Genomic DNA, 13,245 nt, shown 5'->3' on the forward strand with positions numbered 1-13,245 from the left:
TCTCAACCTGATATCACAGGGTGCTTCCTTTTCTTTGGCTTTGATTTATCACCCTTGGTTTGTTACCGATTTCCAGGGTCAAAATGCTTTTAAGTATTCACCAGAAACACCATCTGTATAGTGCCATGACCTGCAGACATACCATACTACTTGTAAGTGTCAACTAGGTTTCTTGACTTCAGATTATTGAACAAAGCATTCTATCTTTGTTTCCTGTGCTTTCTCATCAAAATGTCTTTTATTCCTTTGTGTTGCATGAGCACTTACTCATTTTTGAAAAGGAGGTACATATATCATCTCATCTACCCATCTTTGCTGAGGATCCCCAAGGAAAACTATGCATCCTGCTCTCTGTGGGTTTCTATCCCAGTTTCTACACTGGTATTTCATTATTGTTTACAAATTTGTCTTCTCTAATAGACAGCAAACTAAAGGCAATACCTCATTCATCTTATGTCTAATTAAGTTTCTAACACATAAAATATATTAAATTTATGGTCTGAGGAAGAGGAAAAGGAAGAGAGAAGTGATCGAAAATAATTTTATGAGATCATAGGGATCTAACAATTATGCTATCTTCTATGAGATTTCAAAGTTGATAGAACTGACAATCAAGTTTATTCCTGGCTTACTGAAGTGAGAAGAGAATTCATAATGCCTCTGATTTCATTCCTTTCCCTTACAAATTGAGGAAAACTTTAAGAAAACTAGCTATTTTCTGTAGCAAAGGGAACATTATTGCTAGAAGAGATGGCAGGCTACTATGAAATAAAGGGCACTTGCATCTTGGCATGACTGCCTTACTCAGTTGAAGCCAACATTAGGCTTGTAACCACTACTTCCATTTCATACAGAAGCAAAACTAACAGAGCAGTAGAACAGTTAAAAATAGAAATCAAGCTAATAATTTTACAGCAGCAAGCCTCAAACTATACTCAGAAATAGATAATCAAGAAAATCAAGAAAATACATCTAGGTAAATTACACCTTAAACCAAAGCATTCTGTGATCATGAATTTCTCTTCTATGTCACTTTCCTATTGTACATGTATCTTGTGCCATGGATATTCTCACTGGTAATAGCTCACTGAAGTTTAGGTGAGTCACTATTGCATTTTGTTCCGTATTTATATAACAGTACAAGAATTCATGCCCAGGCTACTATCCAGAGAGGCTGCTCTTTATTATGTTTGGATGAATGGCCGCCCAAATAGAGAACTTTGTGCAAATTTACCCCATTTTTGGCATAAAATGAGTCTCTAGACTTGACTATAACAACTATTTTCCCTTAAGCTATCTCTAGTAACATCAAAATGCACATTACTGTTAGTTGTCCAGCTCTCCTTTTCCAATAGGATTGGTGAGTGCCCTGATTGAGTTTGGCATTTCCTTCAGCACCGAGGACAGTTCCCAGCGGGCACTGAGTTCTATCAATGTTCACTGAATTGCAAGACTGTATTGAGATGGAATTGATAGAATGATCTCTAAATTAGAAAAAGGATGTTACTCAATCTTCCTCCACGTGCTTTTCTCTATTTAAAAGGGCTGCTTGTTTTTTGTGGTTTTACCATATTTGAAAATATGAAAATTACATTAGAAGAAATCTGTTGAAGAAATTCATCTGTTGATTTTCAGTCTACACATGAGGTAAATGGTATGATGGCCTCTTTTCAAGAAATAAGTTCACAATTTTAAGCGGACAAAAGTAAGCACATAAAATATAAGTATGAGGAAGTTTACGGAGTTTGCTGACTTTAGAATGAAAATATTATTCATGCTTGTGAGATGTCTTTTTTAATACCATCAGAAGACAGATAAAACAGTGAAATGAACACCGTATGCATGTTCTTATTTTCAAAAATATAGGTAAAAAAAATCAAGGTGTTAGGATTTTGATAAAAATTTTAATTTTAATTATAGTGTCATTTGCTCTGAGGAATGATTTCTTATGGATGAGAATGGGTTAACAAAATTAAGAAAATCTTGTTTATCAGATATAGAGTCATAAAGTAGGAATGGATCAGACATGAATATTTAATAAGATTACATTTTGAGTTATCATTCTCTTAAAATAACAAACTTTATTTTGAGAATTTAGAATCTATTATTTCCAAGCTATTTTACATGATGCAAGGTAATATCCTGAGAGTATTAGAAAGCACATGCTATGTAAAAATCATGTTCACTGAATCAGTTGTTAACTGTCAATAACTTGTATTATTTAGCCTTCTTAGTTCCAGAGTTTGCAACTTAAGAGTTGGAGATGAGATTAAAATAAAAAGCTGAATGTTTAAATAAAAATTTGTTACAGTAAATGACACATCACCATGATTCCCTACATAATATTCTCTCTTAACGCTTCTGTGGTGGCACTCAACTGTAAGCACAGTACTGGGAGGCTGAGGCAGGTAGCTGAGGCAGGAGGATTGCTAAGTTTGAGGCCAGACTGGGCTACATAGTGAGTTCAAGACCAGCCTGGAATACACACCAAGGCCCTGTTTCAAAAATAACAATAAAATTTAACAATATTCTTCCATACTTCAAACACAATCATTCCATTATTTTTGCCAATTTCTGAAGCAATTATGGAAATTTTCTTTCACAAGCGTTTTAGCTATGCTGTTATGGCTGCTTGTTTGTCCTAAATCAATTCAAAGCATTTACTATTTTAACTTTACTTTTATATATTACTTTGGTAAAGAATCAGAAGTTGTACTACGTCAGATATTGTGAGGGTAGATGAAGAAATACTATAACAATATTCTTATAAACCTGTAATTTTTATTTAAACATTCACTGTGTTTTGTAAACATATGTCATAGATTTTTAAAAAGTAATCTGTTATCAATTAGAAAGGTACTAAATGAGACAGCCCTATGCTGGGCATGTGTGGTACTTAGTTTAGATTGTAATTTAAATCCTTAATAAAAGCATCCTTCGGTATCTAAAAAAGGAGGAAATTGCCAGAATAATTTAGTGATAGAGCACAGACCAGGTGTGTAGGGTTTGCTAGAGGTCTAGATGTCAAAATATTTAAGCATTAAAAATGTCTTTCAGGTAAGGAACTTAAAGCCAAAAATACACCATTAATGGTTGTGTAGTAAAACATATCCTTGAGCACAAAGTGGAGGTAAGAAAGTGCTTAGGGTTTTATATTTGCTAGGAAGAATGTATCTATTGAGATACAATCAGTAATTATCAAAGTCACCTACCATATAGTATATAATTGGTCAAATAGAACTTGCTCCTTGTTGCAAACTAAATATATTTCCCACCATCAGTTCACATGCTTAAATTCCAACCCTCAGTGTGTTAATGTTAGGGGGTCTTTGAGAGGTAACTAAGTCATGAGAATGGAGCCTAGAAATCGAGATTAGTGCCCTTATCAAAGGAACTACAGAGAGCTCCCTAACTCCCCTTCTGGGAGTAGTGAGTTGTGTGCAACTCAAAAGAGGGTCTTCTCCAGAATTTGACCATCTCACATCTTGACTTTGCTCTTTCAGCCTTCGGCTTATGAAAAATAACTTCTGTTGTTTGTTGATAAGCCAAACTGTGGTATCCTCTTTTAATAGCCTGTCTTAGTTACTTTCCTCATACTGGAACACAATACACAACACCTGCAACTTACAGAAAGACAAGTTTATTTTGGCTCACATTTTTAGTCCATAGTTGACTGATTCCAGGGAAGGCATGGTGAAAGAGACTGGGGGAGGAAATTTGCTCCTCTCTTAACAGCCAGCAAGCAGGGCAAGTGGAGGGAGTTGTCCAAGAGAGACATGAGCCCTTTCAGGTCATTGTCCCATTGACCAGCCTTTTATGACCAGGTCCCTTCTCTCAACACAATCTAGCACCATCTAATCTCATTCCACAAAGTTTTGCCTCTGAGTGAAGGCTTTGGGTGACTATCCAGATATAGATAAACAATAACATAGTCTGAAATGCCTATAAACCTTGATTTGGATATTTCAGTCTTATATTTTATATATTGGAGTTAGTTACTATGACCAAGGAATCCATAACTAAATCCTGAGAATGACCAAAAATTACTCACACCTGCAATGAATATTTATCTTATAACCTACTTTATGGTAATTGCTTTACAGTATTTATAAAGAGACACATATCGTTTTGGACCAGATCTATTGCAAATATGTTATCACTACCAGTTTGGCATTTTGAAGTTACAAGTATTTAAACAAACCTGCCAAATCTCTAAAGAGATTTTTAGGCAGCTAAGAACCTAGAAAAATGAACAACAGTTAGAGATCTAACAGGATTACAAATAAATGGATATCTAAATTGAAGAAGAATGAGGAATGCCTGGAAACAAGCCAGGGAGCTGAAGCCAGAGAACAGAAAACATCAAACCATTTGCTACAGGAAGAGAGAAAAAAAGTAGAGTTGAGAGGTTAAATAAAAATGGAAAAATCATTCTTTCCAAATACATACATATATATACACACATATATGTGTATATATATATATATATATATATATATATATATATAAATTGTTTTCCCTGATACCAATGAAATATGTAAATCTCTGGTTGATGCTTATTATATAAACAACTATGTAAAGACATCTTCAGGAGACTTAGGTTAGTATACATATGTCAATTGATGAACGATCAGTTTGTAGGAGAATATCAAGTCTACCTGAAGTGCTGTTTTGGAGGAAAGCACCCTGCCCACCCTTCCCTAAGAAACAAGGAGGGAGAAGGATTTTAGTGTTAAAAACTCTGATTTATTCCCTAGAGTTTAGAGTCACAGGCTTACTTTGATTTACCAAGCCTCTGCAAAGGTCAGAGCACATGTTTGAAAGAAAATTCACCTCTGGAAGACTCTCCTTTGCCTGAACTAGGAGACATTATCTAATGGGAAACGGACTCCACTTCCATCTCAGACTCTGGCCAGCTGTCTGCCTCCTAGTCCAATGAATTTTGCAAATGAAGGCAGATGCAGGAAGAGTGGAAGGTTATTTCTAAGACTTTGACAGAGGAAGGGTAACTTGATTGTGGTTGAGGAGGCAATATCTCTGTATATCCCAGAAAAAATTCCATATTTCCTCATACGTTTGTTTTCTTCTTACTGGAGATGGGAAAATGAGAGCAACACTGTAAAAGACAAGAAGGAGAAGACAGGCTGAGAGTTGTCCACACTTTATGCACAGGCTAGGGGTGGGGATGGGAGATCCAGAAGGCCCCTAACGTTGGTCTTCTGAAGGCCTACAAGCCACAGGCCTCCTTACAAGAGACAGGACTCTGGGTCTGGGAAGGCAGGAGGATCAGGTGTGAGCAGAGTCACTAGAGACTAGAGGATGGAGTGACAAAGGTCACACACAGGCAGTTAATCACCCCATGGGAGTCTGGTGCCTGCAGGTGTCTCTTTTTACAAGTCAGCACCAAAGGGCTGAGGTGGGAAGGAAGAAAGCAGGGAAGTCTCAGGTTGTGAGGTGCGAGTTGCTGAACTACACTGTGTTAGCACAAAAATCTGACCCAAGTACTCCCACCTCACATTCTTCAAAGTGGGGCACGTGGTTAGTGAGCAGCCATAAGCCAGGCCTATTTCTTACCCTCCGCTTTGCATGAACCAAACTGGAGTCCTGCTTCTGCCCTCCCCACAGGCCGCAGCACTTTGAACTCCACTGTCACCCACAAGCACTGAAATGTGGAGCATTCACCCTTGGCCATTTATTCCCAAGATCCCTGGGCCACGGAGATGCAAGTCTTGTTACATCATGAGCTACCCCTGCCATTGGTTCACTCTCTGTTGTATGTCCCACTTTTTTCTAGGGTTCACTCATCTCCTTATCTTATAGAAAACCAAGCAAAACAAACACATAACCAAAAAGTCCTCTAACTGCGGTTTGGTTTGGGGATATATGTGGATTGTGAATTCAGAACGTTTCTCCTACAACGAAGGTCTTTCTTTCTAATAAAAGCTCTTGAGCCTGTATTTCTTTATGCCTTTCCTTAGTCAGTGGTTAAAAGGCGATCCCAGGTGAGGCTGAGTCCCCCTTGCTGGGGACTGACACTCCTCCTCCCCCAGACTTCTCTCTCCAATGCGGGGAGGGCAGCAAGTCTGTCAGCTATCTCTAGAACTTCAACTTTCCGTGGCACGATGAGTTTCCAGAAAGCGGGTTCCAGCTCTAAGGACCACTGGCTGAGCCAGCTAATTGCAAAGCAGCGCGGTGTTCACTGCTAGGGGTGAGGGGTGTGTTTGGGAAGGAGGTGGGGAGGCGACACAGGAGCGCAGAGTGGGATAGGCGGGGGCACAAGCGCGACGTGTGGGAGTTAGTGGGAGCCGGTGGGTGAACGAGGACTGGGCTGAGGAGTACGGTGGTCTTGCAGTCTCAGCACCCATAGGGCAGGAGCGGCGGCAGCGGTGGCGGTAGTCACAGCTAGCGGGACGGAGTTAGGACCGCTCGGAGCGCCAGGTCTCGAGGTAGTATAAGGTTTGCCATCCTTCCACTTGCTGCCAGTTGCAGAAGAAGATCTGCTTTTTAAGTGAAACGTACATGCCACCCCTCCCAGGGCTGCGGCTTCCCGGGGCTGCTGCGCGGCGCCTGCCCGGCCGGGCTCTCGCGCTCACTCTCTGATCCGTGCGCGCCCCCAAGTTTGCCGAGAGCTCCCCGGCGCTCGGAGCGGGGTCCCGGACCGGGCCCGCGGGAGGGGGCTGGGAACCCGGAACCGCAATCCAGAGGCGGCGCGGGCCATGTATATTTCATCAAACGGACTTGGGGTGAGTCGCGTCTCGCAGCAGTCAGCGCGATGTGCGGTGACATTTCTGACTTGAGTGGAGGAATGCGCGAAGGAAGCCCGGGCGAAATCGGTGCTGGAGGATCTTCTTGGCGCCAACACTAATTGTCCTGATTTATGCCCCTTCTGACTAAGCTCAACGGCTCCGTGTGAAAGAAAATGAAAGCGGTGCCAAGCGGGATAGAACCGCCTGGCCACCGGGTCTGACCCCTCCGGAATCAGAGCATCGTCCTGCAGCTGAAAGAAAGAAAGAAATAGCAATAGGAAAGAGAGTGGAGGAAAATCCCTCCGTAAAAGTTTAAGGCAAGAAGTGGCAGCAGCAGCGGCGGCGCGAGGAGGCGCGGAGAGCCGGCGCGCGGGGACCGGCTGGCGACACCTCCGAGGGCTGCGATCGCGTTATCCACACCGCCGCGTTTTGGAGGGAGAGGCACCTTTCCCATCCGCGCTTCCTCTCCGCCCACCCTCCTCCCTCCCCCTCATCTACCTGTCAAAGTCACTGATCTTTTGCATTTCGGAAGAGGACGTCAACAGGAAGGAATTCCCCCTCTGGGCGCGGGCTCCAAGAGGGGGCGACGCGCAGGAGGCGCCCCGGGCCACCAGGCGAAGGTAATTAAGCTGCCGCCCGCGGCGGGCCGGCGCGGGTTCTGGGTCCGCAGCGTCCTCCCGGCGGTGGGCGACCGTGACCCCGGGGCCCGCGCGCCCACCCCTCCGGCTCCGCGCGCCCGGGAGGAGGCTCCGCGGGAGCTGCTGCCGCCCCAGGCGCCCCGGGCTGGGCCGGGCAGGGCCGCCGCCCCGCGCGGACCGCTGGGCTCCCGCCGGCCGCAAGGGCACCGGGCCGCACGGTAGGTACCGCCAGCTGCCCCTTCTCTCCCGAGGCGCCCGGCGCCTCGCGTCCCTGCTGATCCTCTGCCTCCCTCCCTCTGGTCCGCCCCCCGGTGCCAGCCACAGGCGGGAGGGGAGGCTCCGGGTGGGCAAGGAACTTTGGAAAGCGCCTGGAGGAGGCAGCGCGCGGAGCCTGTGCGCGCACTCACAGCCCGCACCTCTCACACCCACACGCGAGTCTTCCTGGCTCTGCTCGCGGCGGGTTCCGCGTCTGTTGCACCCGGAGCCCGGGCGTAGGGTCGGTGCCTCGGGCCACCGACTGACTACGGCAGGGCGCTCCGCCTGTCTCTTGCACACCTGACCACACACAACACTCAGGCAGGTTATTATCCTTATTGTTTCTTTGGGCAATTGTCTGCTTTGGTGAAAAACTTGCCCTGTTGCCAGTCCTTTGGAGCTGGTGGCTACACCGGGATCTTATGAAATCCGTCTTTTAATCTCTTTTATTGGTACGGGATTAAAGCATTATTATCCCACGTTGTGCAACTGGAGAGAAAAAAAAAATGAAAGAGGGAAGGACTTGGTGTAGGAATGCTGCTTGGAATATTTTTTCAGATATTGGCATCACATTAATCCCTGAAGGGATTGAGCTAGAGACATAGAGTTGCTCTCTGGTATAGATCTGTGGATATCTATATATAATACACATAATACCGAATATTATTTGCCCCAAAATAACCAATTAAGTGATTCATACCAGAGAAAACTTAGATTAAAAAAAGAAACTGCGCCCTCTGCCGTTTATTTTGGTCACCTCACCTGGGGACCTTTTTTCCTCCCCCACAGAAGTGCACTTGAGCAGGTTGTCATTTTACAGGGTAAGGGAGGAAAATTCCTTTAGGAGAATTTTAAGACAACTTTATTTAGAAAAGAAAACCTCAGGCTGAGTTCCTATCGTTGCATCAGATATATATTTTCAGAGCATAGAAGCCTTCGTTCCGCACTCGCTCCCATTCTTGTCTGCACAGGAATAATGGAGCCACTCCTTGTCATGAGAGTTTGTCAATGGTTGGAATGGAAAATTCTGAGTAAAATTTAGAATTCTGCTAAACATATGGAGAACCTGGCAGTAAATTTGCTCTAGAAAAAAGACCTCATTTTGAGGCTGAAAATGCTAAAATTTTTCTTAGAGAAATGAAAAAAAGATTTTCCATAAAAATCATTTTTTCAGTATGTTTGGGTTAAGTTTGCTGAAAAGTTCTCCAGAAATCTTTTCTGGGGGACGGTAAGGCTTTTAAAATTTGTGTGATCCTTGAGGAGTATCTCTAACCTGTGAGGAAATCAGCAAGCCCATATTTCATGAAGTATTTTGAACTATGTCACTTTGAATGCTTTGCCCACCTTGCTTTCTGTTCGGCAAAGAAAAAGCAGTTCACAAAGTGTCCAAGATTATTTCTAAAGATAAGTGAGTTATAGTTTTCCATTAAAATAAAATTTGAATATCTGCATGTGGCTTATGGTGCAAGGAAAAGAATGCCTCAAGTATCTCACATGTAATGTTGCAGTTTACATGCATAAGGGCTGTATTTTCTTTTCTGTATGTCATGAAATGAAATATATTTAATCTTTAAAGGCAAACATGAGGGCATCTGGGATTTTATATATCTGGCTATTAATTTGATGATATTTCTTATTGTGAGATTTGAGCGGTAATCATAAAAATTTTATAAAGAAGTGATTTATTTTATTTGGACAAAAAGCTTTTTCCTATTAAATTTTTTTTGTTTTCTTTCACTGTGTGGGTATGTAGGTTACTATGATTTAGGTTAACTTTTTATGAAAAGGCTAACAGAGTTTGCAGTTCCTTTTCTATGTTTGCGGTTAGAGCAAACACTTGTTTTTGATTCCAGTAAAGTATTATTCTGAAAAAGACCAGGTAATATAATTAAAAGTTAAGCTATTATACATAGTTGATAGGTTTTCTAAGTGGAGATTTGGAGACAGTTTTTAACTTACAAAAGCACCAAGTCACGTGCAAAGGAATACATTTTCATACAACTTAGAAAACCGATTATATGTTAATATTGAAAACAGAGAGAGAAAGAGAGACAGAGACAGAGACAGAGAGAGGAGTTAATTGCATTATAGGTCAATAAGATATTTTAGTATACTTTCAAAACCAATTTTATTTTCAGAATCCAGAGTTTTGCTCCAAAACTTCAGGTGGGTGTGGATTTTCTCAGATGTGTATTTGAGACCTTGGATCTCTAAACATCTTTGTATGAGAATGAATCATTTGTTGCTCCTTGGTTAATTAAACATCCAGATTTCTTTTAGACTTTAAATAATTTTGAAATAATTTTATGTATTATCCAATCCCTAAGCATTCTATAAAATTTATGCCTTTTGATTTCCTTCTTTGGTTTTCTCTTAGTGAAAATAGAGGTCTTTAAAATACTAAGGTGTGTTACCTGTTTTATTAAGAATCTCCTGATAGGCAGTTGCTCATAATACCCAATCAAGGATGAGTAAGATAAACCAATGATGTTGCAGGACATGCTAAATTCCTTATATTTTGAGGGACAGTTAACAAAAAACCCCAGCAGCCTATGTTTCCTGTTAAAAAGCATAAAAGATGCTTTTTTTCACAACAAATAAATATGTGAAAGAGCAGTCAATGTATGTTAAAATAGTTTATCTAATAAATATTATTATGGATGTGTTGGGAGCTGCTAATTTTGAGATGTTATAGAATTTGTATATCTTTTTTCTTTATATTTTTATCTCAGTGGCATATGATTATAGTCAATTTTCCTTTTATTCCTTTTCATTCAGAAACATGCATATTTATAAAATTCTTAATGTCTATAAAGAGTGAGTGAATAGCTGTCTATTTCAGGTGCCCTCGAAGAGGGAATAAATGGAATAAATAACCTACCACCACCACCACCTCCTCCTATTATATAATAAAATGAATGCTGAAAGCCAGCTAGTGTTAGTATATTTACTGACAATATTTTCCTCTTACTTGATAAAATTGGCAATTGCTGTTAGAATGTGATTGTCTATAATTTTAATCATTATTATTTCCATATAATACTTTGGGAAGATTTTTTGTTTCCTCCTGATGACAGACAGGGTCTTTGAAATGTCTTCTATATACAAAGCTAATCCAAGGCACAAGAGAATTAACTTCAGAATCCTGGGAATATATATGTTCCATCTATGCAAAGCTATTTTATAGCCCATTTTAGCCTCAGTGAATAATATCTATCAGCTTTCCAGCCATGACATAATTTTATATTTTTTATTAGCTTCTGAAATTTATGTATCAGAGGTCTATGGGGATATTTTTACATTTTTTGGTATTTTTAAATAAAAAGTTTTTGATTAACAGGTAGAGCTGATGACATTATTTGATTACAGTGAGTCCCCAAGTTTGGCAAAGTAAAGAACTAGAGATGGGGTTGCCCAGAGCTCCTCTGAAGCTGTCCTTGTTTAGGTAATCTGGACCCTTGAGACAAATTCAAATGCCACATTACTTGGTAGTTAGTTCAGTTATGGTCTGGGAGGGATATGTTTGGTATATTAAGTATCAATATATGTCATTGACTGTCCTCATAATCGTTTTGCTTTGCTGTTTGTTCTGATGTTCCAGCTTTAAAAGCTCTATTGATAGTTTAACCTGATTGAATATAAAGCCAGAAGAGAATCATTGCCATTAGGTAATGGAAGTGCGGTGTAAGTGATATTCTGTTTGTATATCATTTTCTTTCCTTTGAAAATTCCATAGTTATTAAGTATTAAGTATTCAGTATTAATTCTTGATTTTCATAGACAGAGGTGTCCTTTCTATTGTGTGTCATGGGAGTTCATACATTTAATTTATTACCAATTTGAAGGTGAATGGATTTCCTTTGAAGGATAGCATGTGTGGCACAGACAAGTAAGGAGACCTTGAAATGAATGCATAGTAGGTGATATTCCAAAATTAAAAATTATAATAAAAAATAATTACATTAGAGAATAGCTTAGTGACCCCTGTTCCTCATCTGTAATATGCAGTGGTCACTATCTTTTTCTGTGTCAATGGGAGCTCATTAAATGTAAATTCTCCAGACTAACAAAACCATGCCATAATAGTGCTTGCCAAAGCTTGACATTTTTAATACATTAATAATATGTCTGTAATGTAATGGAAAACTATTAATCACAACTGGTTATGTGCCAGAAATTTAAGCTATAATTGGCTGCTTCTTGTCAAGAATGTCTGTCGCAGAGTCCTGCAACTGCCTAATATTCAAATATCTTGCACTCCTCTGCACTTTTCCTTGTCACTTCTCTAAATTTGATCAATGTTGTAGTCCATAATTCTGTGTAATGACCAGTATTATAATTCTGGTACACTTTAATGAGAATTCGTTATATTGGGATTGCTGTTTGTCAGGAGATAGTAACAGGCTCACATATGTTTCCTTAGTGTCCAAATTTTTCAGGTACCAATGTATGGTCATTCTTCATTACAAAGTTGCAGTAAGTCAAAATGTGGTTCAGAAAAATATAACCAAGATTAAGTGGAGAATCATATTGTTTAAAAAAAAATGGAAGGTTAATCTCAGGGATCATTCCAATATATGCCTGAAATCATATTTTCAAAATAATATTACAGGTTAACACATCCTGTTTATTCAGTTCAATTTTAAAACAATTCTGAGTTTTTGGTTGTATTGTTTTCAATAAATAAATTGTGGTGTATTTGCAACTAACAATCAAAGTTAATAATTTTTGACCAAGTGGATTTTAAACTGATTCACTTGTAATGCCCACTCTCCTTATTCCCACAAGTGTTTATTTTTCCTTTATACCATAAACACGTTGAAAAATGCATCTAGAAAATGTAGATTTATAGCATTTTAACACCTTTCTGTATTTATAAGTTATCTGAGTGTTGGATGTTGCTGAAAATAGCAATTTAAAATTACTAATGAGTAATGAATCTGGAAAAAGCAGAAGGCTATAGTAGCCACAACACATGGTCCTCTGTGATTTTTTTCTTGCTTGCTTAAGATTTGAAAATGTGCTCAACACAAAACAGTCCTTACAAGGAAGAGGAAGATTTAAATCTGTAGTTTATACATGTTTAGACGTACTGCTAATTATTGCTTCATAGGAACTCAAATATTCAACACTTTTCCTAATAGAAAATATCACAAATTGCAGCTGTATGATAACATTTTATGAATTGAATATAATGAAAATTGCACTTGCATCCATAAAGCAATTATTATAAATTACTTTGCTATGGAAACACAATTCAACCATCTGTTGGCATTTCAGAGTCTCTGTGGCTTAGTTCATTTTAAGATGGTACGTGTTATTTAAATATAGTGAATTACTTTTATAAGATTGTTTTAAGATAGTGTGCTTGCGCATTTAAACTGTTTTATGTGAATTGAAGAATTTATAATGGAATTTTCCAAAGTTACAGGCTTTTTCATCCTTTTCAAGCCATTTAAAAATAGTTAATAATTGGATTGTAATTAATAATTTGGAGTTTGAGTAGGAAACAAATAATTAAGGAAACACACCTTTTTCCCCAAACACCTGGATTCCAAGTGTTAGTGCTTTTTAAGATTTAAGTAATGATCTCTAAAGAGAAAAGT

At 39.6% G+C, this 13,245-nt stretch overlaps 1 protein-coding gene across 9 annotated transcripts in view; it reads left to right on the top strand.

Moving 5' to 3' along the window:
• The first annotated feature begins 6,873 nt into the window (after positions 1–6,873).
• Ntng1 (netrin G1) overlaps positions 6,874–13,245 on the top strand; it is a 315,523-nt gene continuing 309,151 nt past the window's right edge. For 8 of the 9 annotated variants that reach the window (XM_063255137.1, XM_063255158.1, XM_063255167.1 and 5 more), the window contains exon 1: positions 6,874–7,366. The gene's annotated coding sequence lies outside the window, so the exon portion shown is untranslated. Of the gene's footprint in view, positions 7,367–7,487; positions 7,603–13,245 lie in introns of those variants that run through there. The other variant, XM_063255143.1, reaches the window with a different exon arrangement.

Source organism: Cavia porcellus, unplaced genomic scaffold (assembly GCF_034190915.1).
Source record: "Cavia porcellus strain 051 isolate PalLab524CR breed Dunkin Hartley unplaced genomic scaffold, mCavPor4.1 scaffold_1, whole genome shotgun sequence".
Lineage (NCBI taxonomy): Eukaryota > Metazoa > Chordata > Mammalia > Rodentia > Caviidae > Cavia > Cavia porcellus.